At 39.1% G+C, this 24,708-nt stretch overlaps 1 pseudogene; it reads left to right on the top strand.

The window, feature by feature from the left end:
* The first annotated feature begins 1,511 nt into the window (after positions 1 to 1,511).
* Positions 1,512 to 1,626, top strand: LOC145414733 (5S ribosomal RNA; annotated as a pseudogene).
* Positions 1,627 to 24,708: the final 23,082 nt, after the last annotated feature.

Raw genomic sequence — 24,708 nt, 5'->3', positions numbered from 1 at the left:
AGTACTAGGAACAACCGTGACTGGAGAGGCCTCAGAGAGTTGTTCTGCAGCCACCGTGAGAGGATCCTGAGTCACGCTTGCGCCTTCAGTGTTTGCAGAAGTGGGGATGTCCTCCTTTGGGAACGCCTGGAGTACTTCGTCTGGTGTGGGTGTAGGTGTGTCATCCAAAGCTCCTCCCTCTCTCTCAACCGCAGCGTCTTCAGTCATGGTGGTGGGCTTCGTTGTTGCTTCTAAACTTGTCACGTCCGTACTTGCAACTGTGAGATCTTCTTCTGGAGCTTCTGTAAATTGGTCTAGGTCTACTGTTGTTAGTTCAGGGACCTCTGTTGTTGTCACTTCCTCATCTCGTGAACTGAAATCGTCTTCTTCTCCTGTTTCTTCATTTTGAACTAAACTCCTTCCCAAAACCATACCATCCGTCTCTTCTGCCTCTGTCGTGATCTCAGGCACATCAGTCGTCGCTTCTTCCTTCTCATCCTCCTCTGATGCCAAGTCCAAACCCTCTTCTCTGAGCACAGTAAGAGTAGTAGCTTCCACTTCCTCTTCCTCCTCTTGTTCTTCTTCGGTCTGTGTCTCCTCCTCCTCCTCCTCCTCCTCCTCCTCTTCCTTTTCCTCTCCTTGTTCTGTCCCCTCTGTCTTTCCCTCCTCTTCTCCTTCTTCCTCATCCGTCACACTTTCCTCCTCCTTGTCCATGCCAGAGGAAGGGGAGGTAGAAGAGGAGGAAGAAGTAGAGGTGGAAGAGAAAGAGACAGAAGACACGGAAGAGGAGGAAACGGAAGAGCGTGCTGACTGCGCCGATGGAAGGTCGTCTACTAGTCTGAAGCCCAGATGGTCGGCGATGTAGGCCACCTCAACCACCTGGCCATCCCGGGACCTCCACCTGGCGAGGCAGAGGGTCAGAGCACGGCAGGAAAAAGCACGAAGTAACTCTTGAATGGCAGGTGGTGCTTAGTGTGGTGTTATTAAGGCTATAATGTTCATTTCTTTTAAAGGTAAAGCAAAACTCAAGTACTACACAACAACAACAACAACAACTACTACTACTACTACCATATAACTGGCTGACTAAGATTACTTGTTTACTGTTACTGTTATTACTTTATTTACTCTTATTATTATTATTATTATTATTATTATAATCATTATTATTATTATTTTACTACTACTACTACTACAACCACTAATACTACTACCACAAACAGCATCCTTACTCGTACTCCCCCCTGACGGCCCGCCCTGGGTCCCCGTGCTGCTCGTTCTCAAGGCCATCCCTCTCGTAGTCGTAGATGGTGCGGCCCTGAACGAGCACCGCCAGGCAGCCCAGCGTCAGCACCTGCAGCGGGAAAGAGGAAAAGAAAACTATAGACATCCGACAAGGGCTATAAATACCAGAAGAGGGTGAGGCTAGACTATAGATACCAGAATAGAATGAAGGAAGAGGCTATAGACACCAGAACAGGATTTAAAAAAAAAATAACTCCTAAATAAGGAAGGATTCGGAGATTATAAGCGCCACCATACCATGTTGAGTACACCGCTTCCCGTCCGATCAGCGAAGTTAAGCAACGTTGGGTCTGGTTAGTACTTGGATGGGTGACCGCCTGGGAACACCAGATGCTGTTGGCATCCCTACGTGTCAAGTGGGGTTGGTGGAGGATTAGTGCCCCTCCCTGTAAAACAATTAACTCTAAAGCCCTTGGCCACCCCGTTTGGGATACATGGCGTCTGGCAATGTTTGGATGGACAGGACCATGATGATGGTGATGGATCGATATTTTTTCAGCCACCAGGAACAGTACCCCCCCCCTCACAAAAATAAAGTAAATAAAGCGTCCTTTTTTTTTTTTTTTTTTTTTTTTTGCCTTTCAGTTACTTTCCAAATTCTTGATAGCTTCTCAGGGGAAGCAACCATTTCTTTTTTACAATACTTTCTAAAATCTACATAATATTTCTACATCTTTCGTCAATCATCAGGAAGTCAGCCTGAAACTACATTCGTACTTCCTTGTCAGTAATATTGGTAGATTTTTTTCTTTTTTTAATCTTACGGGACAATTTAACTCCATGTAGCGCTTTTGCCGTTCACTTTGAAGTATCGGTACAAAATTCTGAATGTAATGCCAATCCACTTTCTGTCACGAAAAACAGTCGAGCTCAATAGTGTCCCATTACACCGAGGAAAGAGTCGTACAATAAATTACAGTGCAGTACAGTTTTCAACATGATACATAATAACTCGCTTACAAAATGAGCAGGATCAGAGGCTACAGCTTATGCTCCTTTATTCTCGTGACGGAGTATTTCGTGTTAATCAGACTTTGCAAACCCTGTATGAGACTTTATCAGCCTTTCCCGCGCCACTCCACTCACCAGCCTCATGTCGGCACAACCACCACCACTACTACTACTACTACTACTCAGCCACGTACCCTCCCCTCCCTATTTATACGAAGGCCAGTCCCTATACGCCTTTTTTTTTTTTTCTGTCCTCCCTAGCGACCTTTTTTTATTCATTCTTTCACCCAGCATCGAAGAACAAGATGGTCCTGATACTCCCGTTTCTTGTTGGCGTTCTCTACCAGTTTTACTTAGGTTTTCCTGGCTATCTCTCCTACATGACCCTGATATATGGATCCTGGTTACGCAACTCTCCCAGCTAAATCAATAGTAAACAATCGCCTTCCCCAGTACATATTCCCTCTGCCTACGACCACAATCTTGTAACCGGAATGCGTTCAGGCATTTAGAAATGAACGGATCTTGAATTTGTCTCTCTTTTATTCGATTTTTCATGGATAAACTAATTTCCGGTTGTTTCTTCTGCGCATTCGAAAACATAAAACTTGTATAAAAAAGGAACGAAATGTGTATCTTCCGGCATTTTTTAATTATAAAAAAAAAAAAAAAAAGCCTCCCTTGAGCTGTAGAATCTCTCAGTTCAGATTTATAGGTTAGCTTGACAAGAGTATAACAAAAACGAGACGGCAAAACTATATTTACAATCAAAATAGATGAAGTGAAAATGTGTGTGTGTGTGTGTGTGTGTGTGTGTGTGTGTGTGTGTGTGTGTGTTACCTGGCACCAACACTACAGGTAGCCTACAACACATTCATCCCTCTCAACCCATTAAATAAACCAGTAATATGAGGAAGTGGTCAGGATATCAGGTGATGGGGTGGGACAGGGTGGGGTGGGTAGAGGGGTGGGATGGGCGGGGTTAGTAGTAGTGTGGGATGAAATGGGGCAGGAAGTAAGGTGGGATGGGTGGGACAGGTGGTAGGATGAGACAGGTAATGGGATGGGGGGTGAGGCAGTTATTGTGGTGAGGTAAGGCAGGTAAAAGGGTGTGGTGTGGTGGGGCTGTTATGGGGGTGGGATGGGGAGAGGTAGCAATAGGGTGAGTGGTAATTTCTTTGGTCCTAAATTACTCGCGATGGTAGACATTATCAAAGATGTATTATTTCTCTCTCTCTCTCTCTCTCTCTCTCTCTCTCTCTCTCTCTCTCTCTCTCTCTCTCTCATATTCTCTTACAGCCAGAGTATGAAATCAAACATTATGTGAAATGGCTAGTTTGTGAAATGAAGTTACACTGAGTTGGGTTAATTTAATTTTGGCTGGGATAGGCGAAGTTGGGATAATCTACGTTAAATTTGAGACAAAGTTTTTCAAGGCAGGTTAATCTAGGGTTAATTATGGTTACGGTAAAGTTAACTAACCATTAATCTAATTTAGCTTCACCTAACCCCACTTTAACCTAGATTATCCCTGCAGAACTTACCCTCAGCCTAAACTTACCCTGCTCAGTTCAACCTCGTTTTAAAAACAAACTAGTAATTTTACGACTAACTTTCACATTCTGCCTCTAACATTATAATTATATCCCCAGAGTGACTGTGGCGTGTCTCCACATGCGAGGGTCTACATGGTCAGCTGGCCTTCCTATGGTGGGCTGGGTGTTCAAGGTTAGAGAGGGGCGACTGTGTAAAACCAGGAATCACTTTTTACCGCTTGGGGTCTTAGTATGGCTCTACTATACGTACACGCGAGGGAACACACACACACACACACACACACACATACAGAACCCGCCATTGCCCCGATGCGCATTCAAAGACAAAACAAAGCAACCAGGGTGTATGATAAAGTACGAAAAAAAAAAAGGGGGGGGGGGCCTCAATATAGCAAGTACAAAACGGAAAAAAAAGGAAAAATACAAGTCTCGTCCAACATGATTAAATCGCTTATATTTTTCTTCTCCCATACCACCAAGTGACTAAAATATTTTGTGTTTATATTTATCCAATGCTCATAATGTTCACAGCTTATCTTATTCAGTACTTAGTGTTTATTTTCGTCCAATATTCATAGTGTTAATTTTTACTGAATAATCACAGTTAGTGTTTAAATTAAGAATCAACCCCATTAATTTCATAACCGAAAAAGTGAGAGTGGACAGGGAAGGCCGTGGTCAGCAAAAAAAAAAAAAAAAAAAAAAAAAAAGTTGATTCGTCCTTGCAGCATTCCCTACCCATCCCCCCCCCTCTCCCTCTCTCTCTCTCTCTCTCTCTCTCTCCCATATTTATTTGCTTACTTTTTCCGGATTCTGCTCCCGATTTACTCAGCGAGAACTAATTCTGTGTACAAGATATGAGAAAAACAGAAGAGAAAAATAGTAACAGAAAAGGAACACAATAAATGATAAGTGAAAAGAAAGGGAAACGAAAAATGTAGAGGGAAAATTGGAAAACATGAAAAAAAAAAAGAATAACAAAGAAACTAAGAGGAAACTGAATATGAAGTCTGAAATAAAGGCACATTCTGATTTTTTTTTTATCAGGAGAAATACTATATACACATTGGTTGTGAATAACTAGATCTATGCGATATATGGGTGGAAATAATTTAGATAAGAAAATAATACTGATGATAAAATATAAATGCAGGATAGCTGACAACAGAGTGTCCACTGAACCACACATCCAGCCACTTTGCATTCAAACTTTTGAAATTCGCGGCTTCTCCCTATAGACATGTCTTCCTCATGAAAATTCACTTCGTATGATTAAGCTGTTCTCTCAACCCTCGTGGAGCAGAGGCCTTTCCGTCTATTGCGTAACTTCTGTCTTAAGTCCACACATCCTATTCATCGCCTTTTTCACCTCTGTTCTCTCTATATCCATATTATCTAAGCTCAAGTACAATCTCTACATTCTTTTCTATATCCTTTAATCAACAGACTTTACCTCACCATCTTTCACGCATCCTTTGTACCCTGTAGCTTATTCTATTAACGCAAGCATTCCACATACAGGTATAGTCCTTATCATTCCCACATCCAATGCTCTCACTGTGTACTTTTCGCACTCATGCCATACCATTCTAGCACCTGTTCGTAATCTCACACCTACATGTTAATTTGGGAACTTAAAAATTCCTAGTCCCCTCAACAGTGTGAAACAGAGGACTCACTGAAGTGCCTTTATATATACTTGTGCTACTTGCCACTTCACTTCCTTGATCCTTTTTTTATTTTCCTCTCTCTCCACTTCGTTTTCACATTTACTGGTCTTTTCAAGTAACTACATCAAAATGTTTAAAGCCTTCCACCTTTTCAGTACTCTATTCACCAGCGCATCACTAAAAATATGAATGGATCGGTACTGCAAGTGGAAGATTACATGAACCACCATTTTTGCACCGAGGAAGTGGTTTCTACTCATTATTATTATTATTATTATTACTATTAGTAGTAGTAGTAGTAGTAGTAGTATTAGTAGTACCGGTAGTAGTATAACGTTGAAGTATAATTTTCATAGCCATAAATCATGATCTTTAATATTAAGTCACTAAATGAGTTATCATTTTTAAGAACTTACTATTACTACTGCAAAGCACCGCCATTACAACAGACAGGAAGACATACACAACTGAGCTCCACGTAAAAAAAAAAAAAAAAAAAAAAAAAGTCTCAGTTACCTCTGGCAAACCTACAGTAGAACGGCAACTGTGTACCAATGAGAGAGAGAGAGAGAGAGAGAGAGAGAGAGAGAGAGAGAGAGAGACGAAGAGATGGAAGGAGAAAGAATAAGCAACAGGATGAGAGAGAGAAAGGGGGGGAGGGAGAGACAGAGAGGGGGGAGGGAGGGAAAGAGGGGGATGTAGAGATGGAAGGAGAGAATAAATAACTTTGAGAGAGAGAGAGAGAGAGAGAGAGAGAGACTTCCGTGTTTGGATATGGTTGGTCGGCTATTTTTTTAAAGCCAACCCTTTCAGTACAATGATTTATTTTTGTTTCTTTTTTACCGTTTTCTTGCTATGGCCAATGATTTTACCTCAGAATACCTTAATGCAATCACCAAGCGGTTATAATCACCTTCTAAAATCACCCACTCGAACTGATCGTGAACCCTTCAGTCCGTTGACGCATTTTTCTTTCTAACCAAGCTACCATCAAACTATTTTATCTAACGATTTATTTCGCTGTAGTGAAAGGCTAAACTACAAAATCCATCACTTTTATGCAAACAATGTGAAGCCAAAGAAAAAAAAGAGGGGGGGGGGACCAGCGTCAATATCCGTTTATTTCGAGATGTCTGAACACACTGCAAGTAAAAGACGGAGGGTCAAGTGCAGAGGGAAACAGATTGAGGATGACAGGTCCAGAGCTGACCTCCAGTTTGAAAAATCTCTCTCAAGCTGAATAAAATCGTTCGTAGGTAACATAAATATAATTTTAAAAATCAAACTGTAGTAGCCAGGTAGCAATTATTAATAGTGGTACATCGTCAATAAGTGGAGTAAGAAAAATAAGTCAATAAATAATCACATAAAAAAACTAACAGCCAGTCCCATAACAATAATATATAACTACGAGAGAAGGAAAAAAAAGTGATGCATCTTTGTATGTGATTTAGGTACTACTGAGGATGACTGCTCATACTGCAGTACAGAAGCCTGCAGAGAGAACGACAATCGGTAGTATAATATTAATGTGGTGAGTGGTGGGTGTGTAAATGAATATCATGCTGTCTTGTTGGTTGGGTCTGCATATTCTCAGCCTGCCTGTCTATACAGCTTGTATTTCGAGGTGTGATGTCCTGTATAAGGCATTTGTAGCTTTTTATCTCTTGTCTGGGTGTGTATATTCTTGTCTATGTGTATCTTTTGTGTCTGCCTACTTTAGGGATTCTCTCTCAACTCCAACCTTTTGTGGTACACCAACTTTAATAGAATAAATTTACCATTTAATTTCTCCGGCCATAGGAAATGACCTCTTCCTGCTGCTACCACAACATTTTATCCAGGTGAGGAGAGCTCCCTTGTGGTGAAAATAGTTAGCCTAATGAAAGCTGCTTCTAAATCTGCGACCTGAAACCGCCTGAAGTTTGCAATAGTATAACCAAAACGACGTCCTTGGACTGAAGACTTATTACCAATAAAATTTATGATGGTACTGACATACAGGATACAAATAACGAAGGTGTACATTACTTACCTAAATTACTTCCCCACACTCTTGCGAGCCGAACACGGTCGGTTAGTCACAGCAAATCCACTGAGCTCTGGTGGCAATGATTCAGTCCCATTACAATTATGAGGCGAGGGTCCATTGTAATTACAATACTTTTTGACGCAGATAGATGTGTTGTAATATTCGTACAGTTTTACCAAATAATTTAATAAATACTACAACGTGGAGAAATGAAGTAAATTAAGAAGTTTTTCCTTCGTGTACCAGTGAACAACTCAAAAACTCTTTATATCCGCGTTATCTCCTGAATTTATTCAGTTCAATGGCAAGTTCTAAAGTGTGGGTTTCAGACACCTGCATGGCCTTAATAAACCTTATTTAGTACAAGGAGCCTTTCCTAAGCTGAGTAAAATCATCCGGTAGCAGCAAAATCGAACTAAAAGTGATGTGACCTGAAATGAAGGTGTTAAGTAATCAGAAACATTTGAGAAACTGAAGGACTAGAAGGCAATGAGGATGATCAGTTTTTTCTGCCATACCAGAATTTGTGTGATGTACTAATCAATTAATATTGTATTTAGTAATGCTGTACTTTTATCCTGACAATTTAGTTGAACACCCAACAAAAATTGCTGCCAAAGCCACAAAGAAAAGCATATGACGAGTACAGGTTTATATATTTTTAGTCAACAAGATCAAATTGTTTCATTCAAGTGATGTGCATGTTGGTGCCACATGACTGTAGATTTTCTAAGCAGTGGTAGCACTTGCCCTTCACAACCGTTGGGTTGGGCAGCATATTTCTAATGAGAGATACAGAGGTTACTCCAAGGATTTCTCCTTGTTCTGAAGAGCTAAATGGTCCATTGGCCCTAACTCGGGGGGATTCACCTTTTTTGACCAGTTAAGAGTAGGAGTTCCCAACCTAATCTTTAGGATGGAATAAGGGTGAAAATGGCAGTTTCATTAGCTGACTGATACAGGTTACTGTGGTGTTATTAATGTTTTAGTCCTGAGTGAATGTCAGAGGAATATTACAGAATGTTTTGGAAGGAATGATCTGATATAATTATTAAGGTATGTAATGTATTGCACAGCGCAAACATAAGATTTTGGAAACGGGCATAAGTTGTTCATATGACTATTGGTATGGGTTACTGTTACACATGCTTTGCTAATGTTTGCTGTTTGAAATACATACCTAACCAGTGGTTCTTTGAATCTCACTAAAATATATACTTTTCTGTGACCTTGATGAGTTGTTTTTATGAAATGATATTTAATGCTCTGACTGTTTGCACTGTATACTACAGCTTTTAGGTTTGCACTGTTATGTTGCACTGAAATACCATATACCCTTCCCTTTGCCTGTGATAAAATTCTCTTTGTACTGTATTTAAAAAGCAGATTACTACTTGATTACCATTTATTTTACTACACAATATCTGCAAGAGCAAATAGTGTGGTCTATTATCATACGTACGAAGTCGTTGCTGTTATTAAGTAACCCATCTGTCTGGCCTGGCAGACCCATCAACAGCAGGCAAGTAACTGCCCCCACAGAGCTGTTGTGCAGTGAACCGATGTTCCCTCGCAACATACAACGCCTTGCCTCGGCAAGACTGGGAAAGAGTGCGGAGGTTTGATTTCCAGATGGATGCTGCCTTAGTGTCTCTCCACCCAGTTAACTGGGGCACCATAGAAGGCTCCATGTCACCTCATTACAGGTGTATACAGTACTGTATTTGGTTATATCATTACCACCCAGCACTGTAAAATGTTCCCTGAGCTACAGGAAACCATTAGGCTTGTCACGGTGTAGGGCCACCTGAGAAGGAAAGAAGAGTAATAAAAGTGACAAGATGGATGGACTATATACGGTATGACAAGGAGGGCAAACACTTAAAAAGAATGATAAGAGTGAAGGAAGAAATGAGAAGTGCTAAATCGTCAGATGATGGCTACAGCTACCTACAGCCACTACATCTAGAGCAGACTAAACCAGTACTGACTATTCTGTGTGCTATGTGAATACAAGTTTCCTTACTGCATTAATAATTATGCAGTATACAGCAATTTCTCTTAATCTAATGATTTAAGTGATGATAAAGATTTCCAGATTGGATGGGCATGGGGATTCCTCCTTTTCCAAGCATGGGGCATAAGCAAGGGGGGATTGTTGAGAGGAGCCCCCACTCGTCCACCCAGAAATTTCAGAGAGCCTCCCAGGTTTAAAGCCTTAATTTGTTAAGGCTTTAAACTGTGAAGTTATGTATAGGGGATATGGCAAACTAAACTTCGTTAGCATCTTGCACCTAGGCATATCATTAGGGACAGGCTTCCAGACTTCATCCTTGATTTTTTTTTTTTTTTTTAATCAAAAAAAATTTTAAGAGCTTTTAAATTGTAGGTTAATTTCATGCATCTTCAAAACTATTTGATACGTGTCCTTATCACCCACCACTTGCACTGAACATCATAAGATACCTCAGTTCTTCAATGAAATATATACTTCAGTTCTTCAGTGAAGTTTACTTCATCAGCTTGTTAAGACACTCCATGTTCCAAAGGTCATTTTCCAAAAGTGCGACTTGTCATAATGGTTTATATGGAGGGGGTTGAACTGAAACACTGTAGTGCAGTACAAGCACTATTAGGGGAACATTTTTAACTGATCCTTACCAGTGAACCTGCCTACTATAGTATGACTGCACCTGACGAGTTCAGTTTCACTTTTCATGGGATTCACAAACTTCTTTGACACAGAAGAGCATTGCTTCTTCTAAAAAGGAACTTCAAAAAATAATCAAAATACAGTATGTTAAAATTAACATTTATTCCATACTTACAGAAAATATAGCAATATCTAAATATCCATCAACACAACACTCGGACTATGTCTTTGTTCCTGTATAACAGTGGACGAGACTCACTTTCCCTTGGACGTTTATGACTATAGTACTGTACTAGTACAGAGGTAAACTTACTATTTCAACAATAATTTCATCATAAAGTACCACAAAACAGCAAATATATCAGATTCCCTAATGATAACATACATTACAGTACACAGTGCCAGCATAGACTGTCATAGCTAATCAAACACGTCCAAATGTAACCATATGCTTAGGTACTAACACATTTTACCTTGATTAACCCCTTCAGTAAAGTGATGCATTTTTCTAGTTAAATCCTACTACCTCAAGACTGCTGTGTTCAACATGAAAACTCACAGTGAAGAGGTTAAAGAATATACCTAACCTCTATGGTGTGAGAAGTCTAAGCTGAGTGAAACTGTCCATATATTGCAAGAACGAAATAAAGAAAAGATATGACCATGATGGGGTTATCCCTTCCAACCCAACAATGTATCATAATATTCTTGAAGCACCCAAGTGATTACATTCACATTAGGATAGACTGTTCAAACTTGGTGTTACATATAGCCTTCATTAATCCCTTTACTGCTAAGATGACACAAGAGTATAATGAGAATGACATCCTCAGACTGAAAATGCTAATAACTGACTCACCAATGAGCATTTTCTCAGTTAACCCTTTCACTATAATAATGCCTTTCATATTTTACAGTATTCAGAGTTAACACTGCATGTTAAGTTCATTCTTCTTGGTGCCAAACAATTTTATTTAATTAAGAGTGCACCCTCACTGGAGGAGTTAATAAAGCCTCTTCTGAATAAACAAAATTAACTAGAGGTAACAAAAATATAGAATAACTCACAATACTGAAGGAGTTATCTCTTTCACAACAATAATGTATTACTGTATTAACTATACTTAGCCTACCACATGATTTATATTCATTAGAAATGATCTCTAAACAGTTAATGGATTAATAGAGGAGATACAAAACTCCTCTGGATTAAAATGTTTTCCTAAAACTTAAAAAAAATAAATAAAAATCCAGCAACAGTACAAGTTAAATACTGTAAAAATGTCACATTAAAAAAAAATATAGCACTGGACTGAAGAGGTTAAGTAAACTGCAGTCACATTCTTAAGATATTAAAAATATATATATTGTTATTATGTTGCCAATACTCTTCTGCAAACTTACCAGTAAAGTATTCTGATGATAATTCTAAAGCGTAAGTACATTAAAGTTCGTTAAAATCAATAATGGTGGGTTTTGTAATAAAACCCTCTCTTTGTTGCCTCCAATGATTTAATGCCTAACGCTACACAGAACACGCTAGATCTAGCACAGACTTCATGTATTTTGCATTGCTCAACAAGGAAAGAATCTAAATAAAAAATTACTGGTTAGGTCTGACTTACTTCATGAACCCCCTTTAAGCAAGTCCTGTAAGTTCCAGTACAGCACATTCTGACTACATGTTTTACTTTAGTTTTCAACTCACACATTTATACTTTTGTTTTCATCTCATATATTTAAAGATATGACACAGGAAGGGGAAATTAAAGACTATATGGGATATTATGACACCATTCAGAGCCAAAAACGAGAGAAATTTAACCAAAAACATGCCAGTTTGCTGGGCTTTGGATGTAGTACCTCAAACCTACAAATAACACTTGCTGCAGGAGGTTCGTGCACTAAAACCAAGTGAGATTTTTTTTTTTTTTTTTAATTCTCACTTTTAAGAGACCTTTTTCCCCACACTCTTCAATCAATTTTCTGCAGGGTGTATGAGGAGTGTAAACAAACCGTGAAGCAGAGAATAGGAGGTGCTAAAGGAAGAACATGTAACCTTTATAGGTGGAGACCTTCATCTCGTGAATCAGCCCCAAATGGCCTATTACCTTCAGTGAGGAATGAACCTAAAAGGGAAAGCAAATTCTGCTTCTTTGTTCATCAGTATTTTAAATCTTATAGATATTGTCAGAGTAAAAGAACAGTACGCTACATAGCAAACATGGCTGGCTTTATGATATATCCAGAATGGAAAGTATAACTACAACTACATATACTCTGTGACACAGATAACCATTTTATCAATGCAATTCACTGTTGATAGTATGGACCCTGATTCAGTGGATTTCAGGAATACTGTAATGGGCAAAATCTGTTGGACCTAGACTGTCCATCTCCAAACACAGCCTTCTCAAACACCCACTGCAACATTTGAACTAGAAAAAGTTTGCTACGTGGCTCACTGGTGCTCCATACCTTTACTGTGTTTATTTTACAAGGCTATGACACAAGTGATATGTTGTGCTCCCTAAAATGACGAGGAGAGTGTATGTGAGTGAGATGGAGGGGGGGAGAGGGAGGGGGAGACCGAGGATGAGATGGAGGGATGGGGTGGAGAGGTATATGAGAGGGGGGGGGGTGATTTGGGAGCAGGGCAGTGAAATGGCAGGGGACAGGGCGACGTGGAGGCGATTTGTTTGTGGCCACCCCGTACAGGATTGAGGCGTCTGGCAACAAATAGATAGATAAATAATTATAGTATCAAAATATATATCAGGTGTTAAGAGTGTGTGTAAATCTAAGTGTTAAACTGAAACTTGAACTCATAAACTTGATTCTGGAGTGTCTGTGGTAGGCAAAAAAAAAAAAAAAAAGTGTCTAACATCTGTATAAGGATAAACTAACTAAATTTGCCCTGAAATACAATGTAGACAGGAGTGTGGGCAAATGTGGATCATATTCAAGTAGGAAACACATGACAGTGGCAAGAGACAAAGTCCTATAAGAGGCTGTGTATAAGTGTTATGTACAAGAGAAGTTCCGGCATTTGTGTGCTAGTCGAGCTTTCCATTGGGCAGCTAATCAGTCAGCTGAGAACTTGGGACTACTATTCAAAGGAAGTGATGACTGGCTCTGGGGATCTTCGAGTAGGCACGAACTGGGTAACAAAAAGCTTTATGGGGAGGCCAGGAGTGCTACAATAGATATGCTGAGCCTTTCAGGTTCAAACTGAAAGATTTGATAAAAAAAAAAAAGAAAGGATAATTTTATCTCAAATGTACAGCTGACAAGACTGGTCTCTTTTGGTGCAAGCTTCCTAACAACACCAAGCACTCCAACATGAAGACTCCACTCCTGGCAGAAAGATGAACAAGGAACATTTCTCTGCCATCTGGTGCAAGTGCAGATGGCATGTGCTATTAACATCTGGTTTTTGTTGGGAAATGAACTCACCTGTGCATCTGAAAGATGACAGAAGAAAGCTCCCTCGACACTTCATGGATTTTTCATTACTTTTTTCAAACACGTAAACCTTCAAATATGTGACCACCAAATTAAGGTGCTAAAACTGCTTCAGAGGATGCCAAAGCACTTACTTTGCTTAACAATGCACCTGCATACCCTGCCTAGCACCTATTTCCCTGGCAGTTACAGTCAAAGTAAAATGACCCAGAGACCAGACTACACCCCTGCAGAGAACAGTAGCAATATCATCCTTCTTGGGCAAGAAAAAAACAAATAATTTACACACACACACACAAAACAGGGAAGGAAAGGTACTTTCTAAAGAGGTGACCAAACACAAAAGAGAAAATGGCTGCTCATCAAGAGGCCTTCTCACCAAGCACAAACATTTTCTACAAACTATACGCATCACAGACCAAACAGGAAACTCACCCTGATCAAAGGACAATCAAAGGGAACTCTGAAGTGCCACAACAGAGAACACAAGCAAAAAGGCACCAAAATGTCATAACAAGCAAGGTGACACATAACCGGTGACAGAAAGGCAGGAGTACACGGGCCAGGATATGTGGCCTGTGCTGAAAATCACAATAAACTTGCATGTTCACAGATGTATGTATGGTAATGTCTTGCTCATAATATTTTGTCAAAGATCCTCTTCTCTGACGAGTGACTTAAAGTACAAGATGGCTATTCAAGGCCCAGCATGGGATACATAGCTTTGTGGTACTACACACAATGAGGCCAGTAAATCTGTAGCAATTAACATACATTACTTGTACATATCTGATCAGAGAAACATCCTATCCTACCTGCCAGTAATAAAGAAGCTGTATGAAGTGTTGTCCAGCATTTAAACCTTTCAGCAGGGTAAGATTTTAATTCTAATGGAGGGATTGATTCTTGCTACTACCAGATAATTTTATTCAACTTTAGACAAAACTTCAAACTACTGTTGAAACTGCACACAGCCTAAAGTAAAATACCTTTCTTAGGCTGAATATATCTTTGGAGGTAGCAAGAAGAAACTACAGACAAATGTCTGAACAGGTTAAAAGTTTGAATACAACATTACGTATGGAAACTGATAACATGCTGTAGTACAATATATCGCATGGAAACTCTGATAACATGCTGTAGTACAGTATATCATTTCAAATACTGTACTATCATCAGCAAAGTCTACCAAAAATCCCATATCAGCACTGTTTTGTCTCTTTTATTTCTCAATCCTCCATGAACATCAAAGAATATCCTGCCTTCTGACAATCGTCTGTTCTGCTCATTTTGCTGTCACAAACATTTTTTGCATAACACATTCCACTGCTACAGCCGCAAGAGAAGTGTCAGTGAATTTTGATTTAAAAAAATACCAAGCTAACATTGTGTTCCCCACTGCAGAGTCAATACCAATTTCCTGTTATTTTCTGACCACATTAAATACAAAACTCTGTTCTGGCAAAATAACATGCACAACCCTACCTCCTACACCTTACAGCAATATTGAAAACAGCAAGTGCTTTTTCCATATAAAGTATACTAGGCAGAAGTATCCTACTAACATAGCAGTACAAGACACCTCAAGTACATTTGTGACCCCTTGAACGGCAGTTTTTAAGTACGGTATCACAATTTTCTTATACTGTATTGCATTAACTAGCCTACTTTTGGAATATCTGCATCAAATTGAAATGGACTGTCCTGAAGTTGAAGAAAAAAAAAAAAAATCAGATAAAATATATAAATATATAAGAATCCTTATTCAGAAACAAAATCCTCTGGTTATGTCTGCCATGTGCCTCAATCCATTTTCTCTATCTGCCAAGCGTAGGGCTAGAACAGAGGTTTGCGGGGCAAAGTCTGAAGCTGAAAGACTTTTGATCATTATAGTGGGGAATGGAAGAATATGATATTTAAGGTGGCAAACCAGATGATGAGGGAGAATAAGGATATTATAGGAAGGCATTGTGTGAAGAATGATGAAGGAAAAGTAGTGGTGAACAATGGGGATTTTAAGATGCCAGGAGAGAACACTACAACTGGTTGCTGAATGAGGAGTTTGATTGAGGCAGGGAAGGTTTGGAGCTAGCAGATCCAGTGTTTGGCCCTTGGCCTTTGATTGACGCAGCTACTGTGAGCAGGGCAATAGGTAGGATCCAGGTGGGGAAGGTAGCAGGTGTGTCTGGGTTGACTGTGGAAATGTTGAATGCCTTAGGAAATACAGGAGTGAGGTTAGTCACTGATTTGATTAATACGATTATATATGAGCGTGTTGTCCCAGATGATTGACTGAAGAGTGTAATTGTAAATGTGTACAAGGGGAGGGGTGATGACCTGGAAAGAGGAAATTATTGAGCCATGAGGCTTTTGGACCTGATATTGGAGGTAATTGAGAGAGTTCTAGGAGGTATTGATCACAGAAAGAGTGAATATTGACGAGATGCAGTTTGGGTTTATGCCAGGCAATGGGACCACCGATGCCATATTCATTGCTCGACAGCTTCAGGAAAAATATATAAGGAGGAAAAGGGAACTGTACTTTGTTTTTGTTGATTTGGAGAAGGCCTTTGACAAAGTCACTAGAGAGGTGGTGAAGTGGGCAATGAGAAAGCTCGGGATCAAGAAGTGACTGGTTTTGGTGGTCATGGCCATATATGCAGGTGCTCGCACCCAGGAAGAGGTGAATGGAGTTTTGGGTGAGTTTTCGATGAATGCTTGTGAGCATCAGGGGTCAGCCTTGGGCCTCTTCTTGTTTATTATGGTACCTGAAGCCCTCTCACGTGACTTCAGAAATGGACTCCCGTGGGAGATATTATAAGCTGATGATTTGGTGTTGAATGCCGAGAATGAAAGGGAGGCAGAGGAAAGATTTAGGAAATGGAGAGATGGTGTGAGACACAAGGGCTTCTGAGTAAATGCAGATAAAACAATGTGATGGCATCTAGGGCTGAAGGCAGTACTGTCAAAGAAGAAGGGGAGTGGCCATGTGCAATTTGCCACAAGGGCATGGGAAGTAATTCCATCTTGTGCAGTGTTTGTGATAAGTGGGTGCATAAGAGATGTATTGGTATTAGAGGTTGACTGCGAGATAATGTTGATTTCATTGATGCGGTGTGTCGGGGACTGCAAGTAGAGATTGCCAAGCGTGAAAGGACTGAACTTGCTGCTGAGTCTCTTGAGTGTGTGGTAGAGTTTTGAAAGGACTGAACTTGCTGCTGAGTCTCTTGAGTGTGTGGTAGAGTTTTGTTAGTTGGGAGACATGTTATGTGCTGGAGGTGGGGCTGGGGCTAGCTATGTGGCTAGAATGAGGAGTGGTTGGAAGAAGTTCAGGGAGCTGTTGCCTCTCCTGACAATGAAAGGGCTTTCCCTCCATGTTAAGGGATCTTTGTATGCAGCATGTGTTTGGAGTGTAATGCTGTATGGTAATGAGACCTGGGCAGTAAAGGAAGAGGATATTCACAAACTCAAAATTACAGAAGTGGCAATGATTAGATGGATCTGCAATGCATCCCTAAGTGCAAGGCCTGGAAGGGCTAGCTTTATGACTGAGGAGCCGAGATGTAAGATGGGCCCAAAGTGTATTGGTGTTGTGATATGGAGAGGTAGAATGACATGGTTTGGGCATGTGGAGAGGATAGGGGATAAAGACTGGGTGCTGAAAGTGAGAACTGTTAATATTAGGGGTACGGCTGTGAGAGGTAGACTGAAAAAGACCTGGGAAAAGGTCATTGAGTGTAACCTCAGGGATGAGGGACTACACAGGGAAGCTGTCAGAGAGCAGCAGCACAGAAAGCCACCATTAGGTGACCAGGGCCGATGCATGCAAGCATGTTGGAGCCTTCAAAAGAGAAATGAAATGAAACGATCTGTACCCAGATGCCTTAATCCCATAAGGGGTGGCCACTTTACCTGTGGAGTATACTGTATATTACCTGTAATCCTAATAATATACCTTAATAATTTGTGGCCTACAGTTTCCTCAGTCTGAATTAAATTGTTGGTCATTGCCCAGAATAAAATAATTAAGTGACCCTCTTAACCTCTACAGTACAATGATTAGCTACTACAAATCTTACAATTACCAGATGATTACAATCAGCTTGCGGGAGACATTCAATAATAAGGGGGTTATTTTAATATCATTGATCAATCCAAAGCTGAAATAAAACTGTCAGTTGTACAATTAAAGTAAAAAGAAGTCATTCTAATGATGGGGTTAAGATTCAAAGGCTAAATAATGTTAGTAAAGATAAACAAGGCAAAAATTTTAGTATGGTACACGTACAGAAGTAAATGTACACTAATTAGTGTCCTGTCTCTCTGCCTAAAATATGTGTTAGTTACACAAATTACAGTACTTGTACTGAATGTTACTACTCTTTTTGTTTGTAGATACTTTAGTCAGTACTACAAGTTATATAGGCATTTCTCTATCAACATACAATTAAGAATTAGCAGATAACAACTTGTAATTACAAACAAACCTTCACATTTTATCCACCATCCCTGGTACTAAACTCTTCCTCCAATGTATTCTGATCTAAGTTATTAAGATAGATCTTATGCATATACAATACTGTATTAAATATACTAATGAGAAACACACAACATTTACCACAATGCATAATGCATTAATGGAAAAAATCTAAACTTCTTACACATAAGAGATAAAGTTTCTGCACTGTACATGTCAATTCATTGTTAGATGACATTTATTAGAGACTTAAATATAACTCATTTACATAACTATTTATACTATGACTGTTCTTTTACAACTAAGCAACAGGAATGAAGTCAAATTCTTACTATAATATTTTCCAAGGCTTTGATTACAATATTAACATTTCAAATATGGTAAAAATCAATACAGCTGCTTACCTTAGATGACTATTCTTGAACCCTTCGACTGAAAAACTACAGCAAGAGATAATCATTCCCAAAGTGATACCTCTTCAAAACACATTGCGAATGACTTCAACATAACAGGAAATGTGTGAGTGGTGGACGGTATACAAAGTGGAGGAGGGCAACACAGAGACCCAATCCACCTTCTCTGATACTGAGGAACTTAGAAATTAATGGTTTTAGCTCATGGCATATCATATAAACATACTGTACTTGGCTTGGCTTAATGAAATGGCAGGAACATTCCTGAGTCTTGCAACAAAGGTGAATGGTTGTGGACAAGGCTACCCATAGCTGTTAACAATTACTTTTTGGACATACATTATTAGGTTGCACAGTCAAAGGGTTAAAGAAATGATAAATCACTAACATAAGACTTTTTGAAAGTGCTGCTAAAGTAATGCAGCAAAGCATATACACAAATATTGTACTCATGATGTACAATATTGTATAAAACCTAACAGAACTACACAAAAACTTTGTAACTGCTAAATTCTCACAATAAAAATAGGTTTTAGGGTCCAAATTTCAGTGTTTCACAGACTCGTGTTTATGTATGATAAAAATATATTACTGTACTTGGAAAGCCAATTTCATCTGTATTACCCAATAACCACTTAACTGCTAAAGGAATTCTCATGAAAAACCAAGACGACAGCCAGGCAGATGCATAATATACTATAGTACCATTTTGTTTAAGCATTATATTAATTATTTTATTATCGCCAGTTTCAGTATCTTCCCCAAACACAAAGATCTTGGAACATGAAGAAAATGCAGGTGTTTAAGCATATTAACTTAAACAACATTTATATATGGCATCAGTATAACTTTGCATGGGATTTTGAACAACTGATGCATTATATACAAGTCCATCCATCCATCCATCATCCAATCCTACACTGCCCCATGAGGAGCGTAGGAGCCCGGGGCTAGGCAGTTGGTCTCGACATTTAAGATGAGAGTAACCAGCCTCACTCATCCCTGAGTGGCATTACATGAGCAATCAATCCCAACCATCCCTTGGATATAAACCTTCATTGGCTCAATCCGACTGGAGCGCAATAATTACCCACTAAACCACCAGGTGCCAAAATTTGGCTATATGGTTACAAAGGAAAATTTTTGCACTGTTTGGGACTTAGGATACAAGAGTATCCTAAAAATATCTTAAGCATATCAGTTGTATAAGCAGTCTTTACAAGAAGAATTAGTTTGTCTATTTTTGGTGCAACACGACCACAAATCTAAATATGAATTAACTGAAATCAATAAGAGTAATGAAACTATGATTCAGAGGTCATTTGAGCTGCAATGTTTCAAGAAATATTATCTGAATACTATTAATACAAAACAACTAGGCTACATGTAACTGACCATTGATGTTCATTCTCAAGTGACTCTTGCTGGGACTGTGGTCAAACACAGTCCATTTGCCTATATGAGGACATTTTGGTCTCAAACTCACAACACAATATGGAAGTTTCATGTCATACGAACAGAACATAATAATGTAACAAATCTTTTTTGTCTAAACTTTTGATGTCATCCCTACTGACCTTCCCTCTGCCCAAGCCTTCACAAATTAGCAAAGAAAGTATAAAAGATTGATAAAACGTTTATAAATACACTGACTGTACCTGCTTGGTATAAGTCCCCCCCCCCCCCCAAAAGCTCAAGAAATCTATATTATGATCCGATTTTTGTATGTTTGTTTGTTTGTTACTGTAACACTGCAAAAAAGGCACAACACAGTACAATTTTTGTTAGAGCAAGGTAACATTAAAATGCTCGAACTTGAAGACCAAATAACTTCCCATCCAATCAGGACACCGGTTCCCGAGTTATGACTCATTTTTGGGCTTTTGTTTCAAACTCAGTATTTGCTTTTAGTGGAGGGATGGATTCATCCTTGGTCCGGCATTGAAATTACCAGCATGACAGAAGAGAAGAGTGACACGTTTGCTGTACAATATTATCACTCATTCGCCTCTCCGTCCTTCCTCCTTATACTCCTAAAATTGTATACTATAATGCTACAGTATAATTTAGAATAATAGCAAACACTACTATCCTGCCTCTCTTTCTCTCTTTTCTCAACAGGTGTCCCAGCAGAATAAAAATAAGGGAAAATTCCCAAGCCTTCGCACTTTATGCGAGGATTACTTAACATTCAGAATCACAATACACAGATTACATGATGATGTAATGTTTTCATGCTGCCGTGCCCAGTTTAATCTTGGTGATCAGCTGACTGGATTTTCTTTTTTCTTTTTCTTTTTTTTGTTCCTGGTCACACACACCATACAATTATGTCAGGTTACAGCTAAAAAAAAATAACAATAATATTAATAATAACTATCAGCCAGAATTATAATATACAGATCATACAGTAATGTAATGTTTTGTTCTCATGTTTTCCTACCTGGTGAACAGCCGAAAAGATGTTTTTATTGTTCATATTTATCACTCAATTTTTGTAACTTTAGAGGTTAAAAAAAATAAGTTATCATCTTGAATGGTAACACACAGACCAGGCTAAGGATACTTATGACACACTTTCGTTTGTGGTTGTCAGTTTTCATGTTGGATATTCTGGTAATCAGCAGATGCCTACTTCCTACACAGCCTCTCAAACAAAACACAAGGGTACAAATATTCTCAAAATGGAAAGGAAAATTTCTGGCACCTCCATTCTGAAAACTGACCTCTCTGGCCAACTGGGGTCAAGTGTGTCTGACTGACCAATGAGTTCATCACGTCACAGGCCTCATGGTCTCTAAATGCGTTCACTTTAAATGCATTCACTTAGGAATACAAAATGCCATATTTGGGTTGTTTTCATGTAAGACAGGTTCTACTCACATGGACCTGACCATCAGCCCTAAACATAATGGGTGAATTACCCAGTGGAAACATGCGTAACTGTTAAACAGACTGTACAGTATTGTATATACAGTAATTCCTATTTAACATTATAGATGCATTCCACGAAGCTTCCAGTTTATGCAAAATTGTTTTATGTAAGCAGAAGATACCCTGTTCATTTCATGGAAGCCAGAAGTGTACGATGAACGCGTGATGTGCAGTACTATAGTTATTTTTTAGCCTTCATTTGTTATTTGCCTAAAGGTGAACATGTGCAAGGATGGTGGTACCAGAGTGAATGGGGGATTTACCTCTTCCACAGCAAGATCCTGGAACAAAGTCCTGGAGTAATGGGAAAGAGAGAATATTACCCATGCAGCTCCTTGTAAGTCATGAATGCAGTTAAAATGGTGGGAGTTGGGGGTGCGGTGCAGTCCCCCTAAACTCCGTACCAGCGTAGGGATGTGGCAATCCTACCAACAGGTACTCATGCTGTTTGTAGCCCTGTAAAGCTGCAGACTTAAATATTTATCCACTTCATGACAATACATAATGAGACAGTAAGTAATGACTTTCAAAACACAATCCTGTGACTTCCAGAGCACAACAAACTTCAGATATTCTAAGTTTTATGACTGGTCAACTAAAAAGTGGACTGATAATACTGTCTGCAACTATGCCTCTTCCAATACAGGAGCAGAAGGAGGGTAACTATGCCTAGAGCTGTCCTTGTCCTTCTCTGATCTATGTCCCAAGTGAGATTCATAATACACTAGGCTTTTCTCCAACCTATGTCACTATGGGATATTATGTGATGATGATGATGATGGTAATCCAAGAAGAAATCTACAGTACAAGACAAATTATAGTTAATATAAGCTTCTATCATAACAGATCACTTTACTATGTAGATATGGTAACTCACAGTGTGTTGTGAGAGGAACTCTGCACACACTCAGATGTAAACTGCTACTCTAAGTACTTCATACATTGTACCCTATAATAAAACAGTAATCATTATTACCATATACACAAAGAAGTATAATGTTGCTATAAAACAATCAACTGTCTGAGGAAACGCCATTATTAAGCAACAACTTCACTTTTGAGCAAACCACTCTTTTTCAATAAAGGTTCATCATCAAAATGGTGTTCCTCTAAATATGTTATCTACATTTCATATTTAGCTGAAACTGTACAAAGCTACATTTGTGAAGGATTTTTACTGTACAGTACAGTACTCTGTTCTCCAGACACTTGTTAAAAATTATACTGAGTAAATGAAAATGTGTCAGTAGGTTATTTCAGCTTAGTGTATAAAAAGTCTGGCATATCAAAGTGCAATGCAACCAAAGAGTTAATTAACATCCCCTACAAGTCAATACCAGAATGTGAGCAAAAGAAATCCAGCACAAAGGCAGTCCTGTATAGGGTACATACAGAAGCTGTGTCATCAATGGAAAGGTGAATCGAGAAAGATATGGGATGAGGTGGTGTGCAATGATTTTAGATCTACAGGTATTACTGAGAAGATGGTGCAGAACAGAGCAGGGTAGGGAAGTACTATCAGGTGAACTCATATGATCTATTATATGAAAACATAGGTAAAACTAAAAATGATAATGATAATCTCGAAGTCAACAAATGATGAATATAGCACATCAATGTCCACATGGCTGTTGCATATGCCCACAATTATACCAAAGTGCATTAATGATCAAAGTAAGTGGTTGCACATAATTTATATCAGTTTTATTAGGTGGTGCATTTTCATTGACTCAGTATATTCATCAATAAAATTTAAAACCCATAGTTAAAATTATTACAGCCCTTTTGCTGCACTCTATTCAACACACATGTTAAAAAGTATTTGTTGCCACTTACAATCTTTTTATGATTAAACTAAATTCACATCACCAAACTAACTAATTTCACAATCTTGAATAAGTACCAGACAACTGCATCATACTGTCCTGTTGTCCAGGTGCTACCTATGTTTTACCTCCTTTGAAGTAATTCCCAAAGTAAGATATGAGATAATGTTGTCATGATGTGCCATGTGTTAAACATAGCCTCAGAAAGTAAAGCTTAACTACTTTCATAATCTTAAACATGTACCATACAACTGCATCATACTGTTCTGTTGCCCTGGTCCTATCATGTGCTTTTTCTCCTTTGGAGTCATCCCTACAGTAAGCTATGAGATACTGTTGTTATGATGTATCATGTGTTAAACATATCCTCTGAAAGTAAAGCCAAACTTCCTCAATCTAATCATTTCTTTTCCTCTGCACCTTCAAAATGGAAATACCATGTAATTATAAAACAAAAGTAGGTAAAAACATTTAAACCTATCTATCCACTATCACAAGATGCCTCAATCACACATGGGAATGACGTTAATTACATGACAAAAATATATACTATCTCCACAATACACTATATTATTCACAGAGAACCACACCTGGAGTGGCCACATCCACCATGCACTGATACAACCAAATATACACTAGGAAAAATACAATGCATACAAATAAACTTTCTAATGAATTTCAATCACCATTTCATCTATGTGTCTAGAGATTCTAAGTTAAGAAACATTCAGATCCCTTTATCACAGTGCCATACATATTACTACAGTATACAGTCACTACTCGTTTTACGTTGATTCGGTTTACGATAATTCGCTACAATGATAATAGAAAAGATCCACCCCCAAATCCGATTTCCGATGAATTTCCCGCTATAACGATATTGCCCTTGGAAAATTTTGTACGAAGCGCCAGGCACACGCAAGGCGACAGTCGCTTGTCTCAGGCAAGATGGCGGCCCCAGCGTGCAAAGCATTGTTTTGGTTCAGCTGTGGTCCCGCCATCCCTTCAAAGCCCTGTCTTTTCCACTCGTTCACGTGTGCCCCCCCCCCCCCTGCTATCATCACCTCTCAGCCAAAAATTGTGCTACAGTAGGCCTATAAATTGAGCAGCATCAGGCCAATGTTACGCAAGTGTGACTGTTGTGGTGTTGCAACGATTTACTGTACATGAGTAACGCCGCCTGTACTGGTGTGATAGTGTTTGTTTTGGTCTTGGAGACGACTTGGACTGACACAGGAAGTGATTAAGGTGGGCTGTCATTTTCATTTCAGTCTTGGGTAGGTGACTTTGGGAAGCTGAGTTGACGTAACCCCCCTTCTACAATATGTTTCAATCTCCTGATTTACGATAAAATCGGTATATGATAAGGTATGACCTGACGTAACCCCCATCATAAAACGAGTAGTGACTGTATACGGTATATAATGAAGTACACGGCAATCTCTGA

The sequence above is a fragment of the Coenobita brevimanus genome, chromosome 100 (assembly GCF_032717465.1).
Source record: "Coenobita brevimanus isolate Jiangsu-jjx chromosome 100, ASM3271746v2, whole genome shotgun sequence".
Classification (NCBI taxonomy): Eukaryota; Metazoa; Arthropoda; class Malacostraca; order Decapoda; family Coenobitidae; genus Coenobita; species Coenobita brevimanus.
The sequence above is the reverse complement of the archived record's forward strand: the minus strand, read 5'-3'. Positions and strand labels throughout refer to the sequence as shown.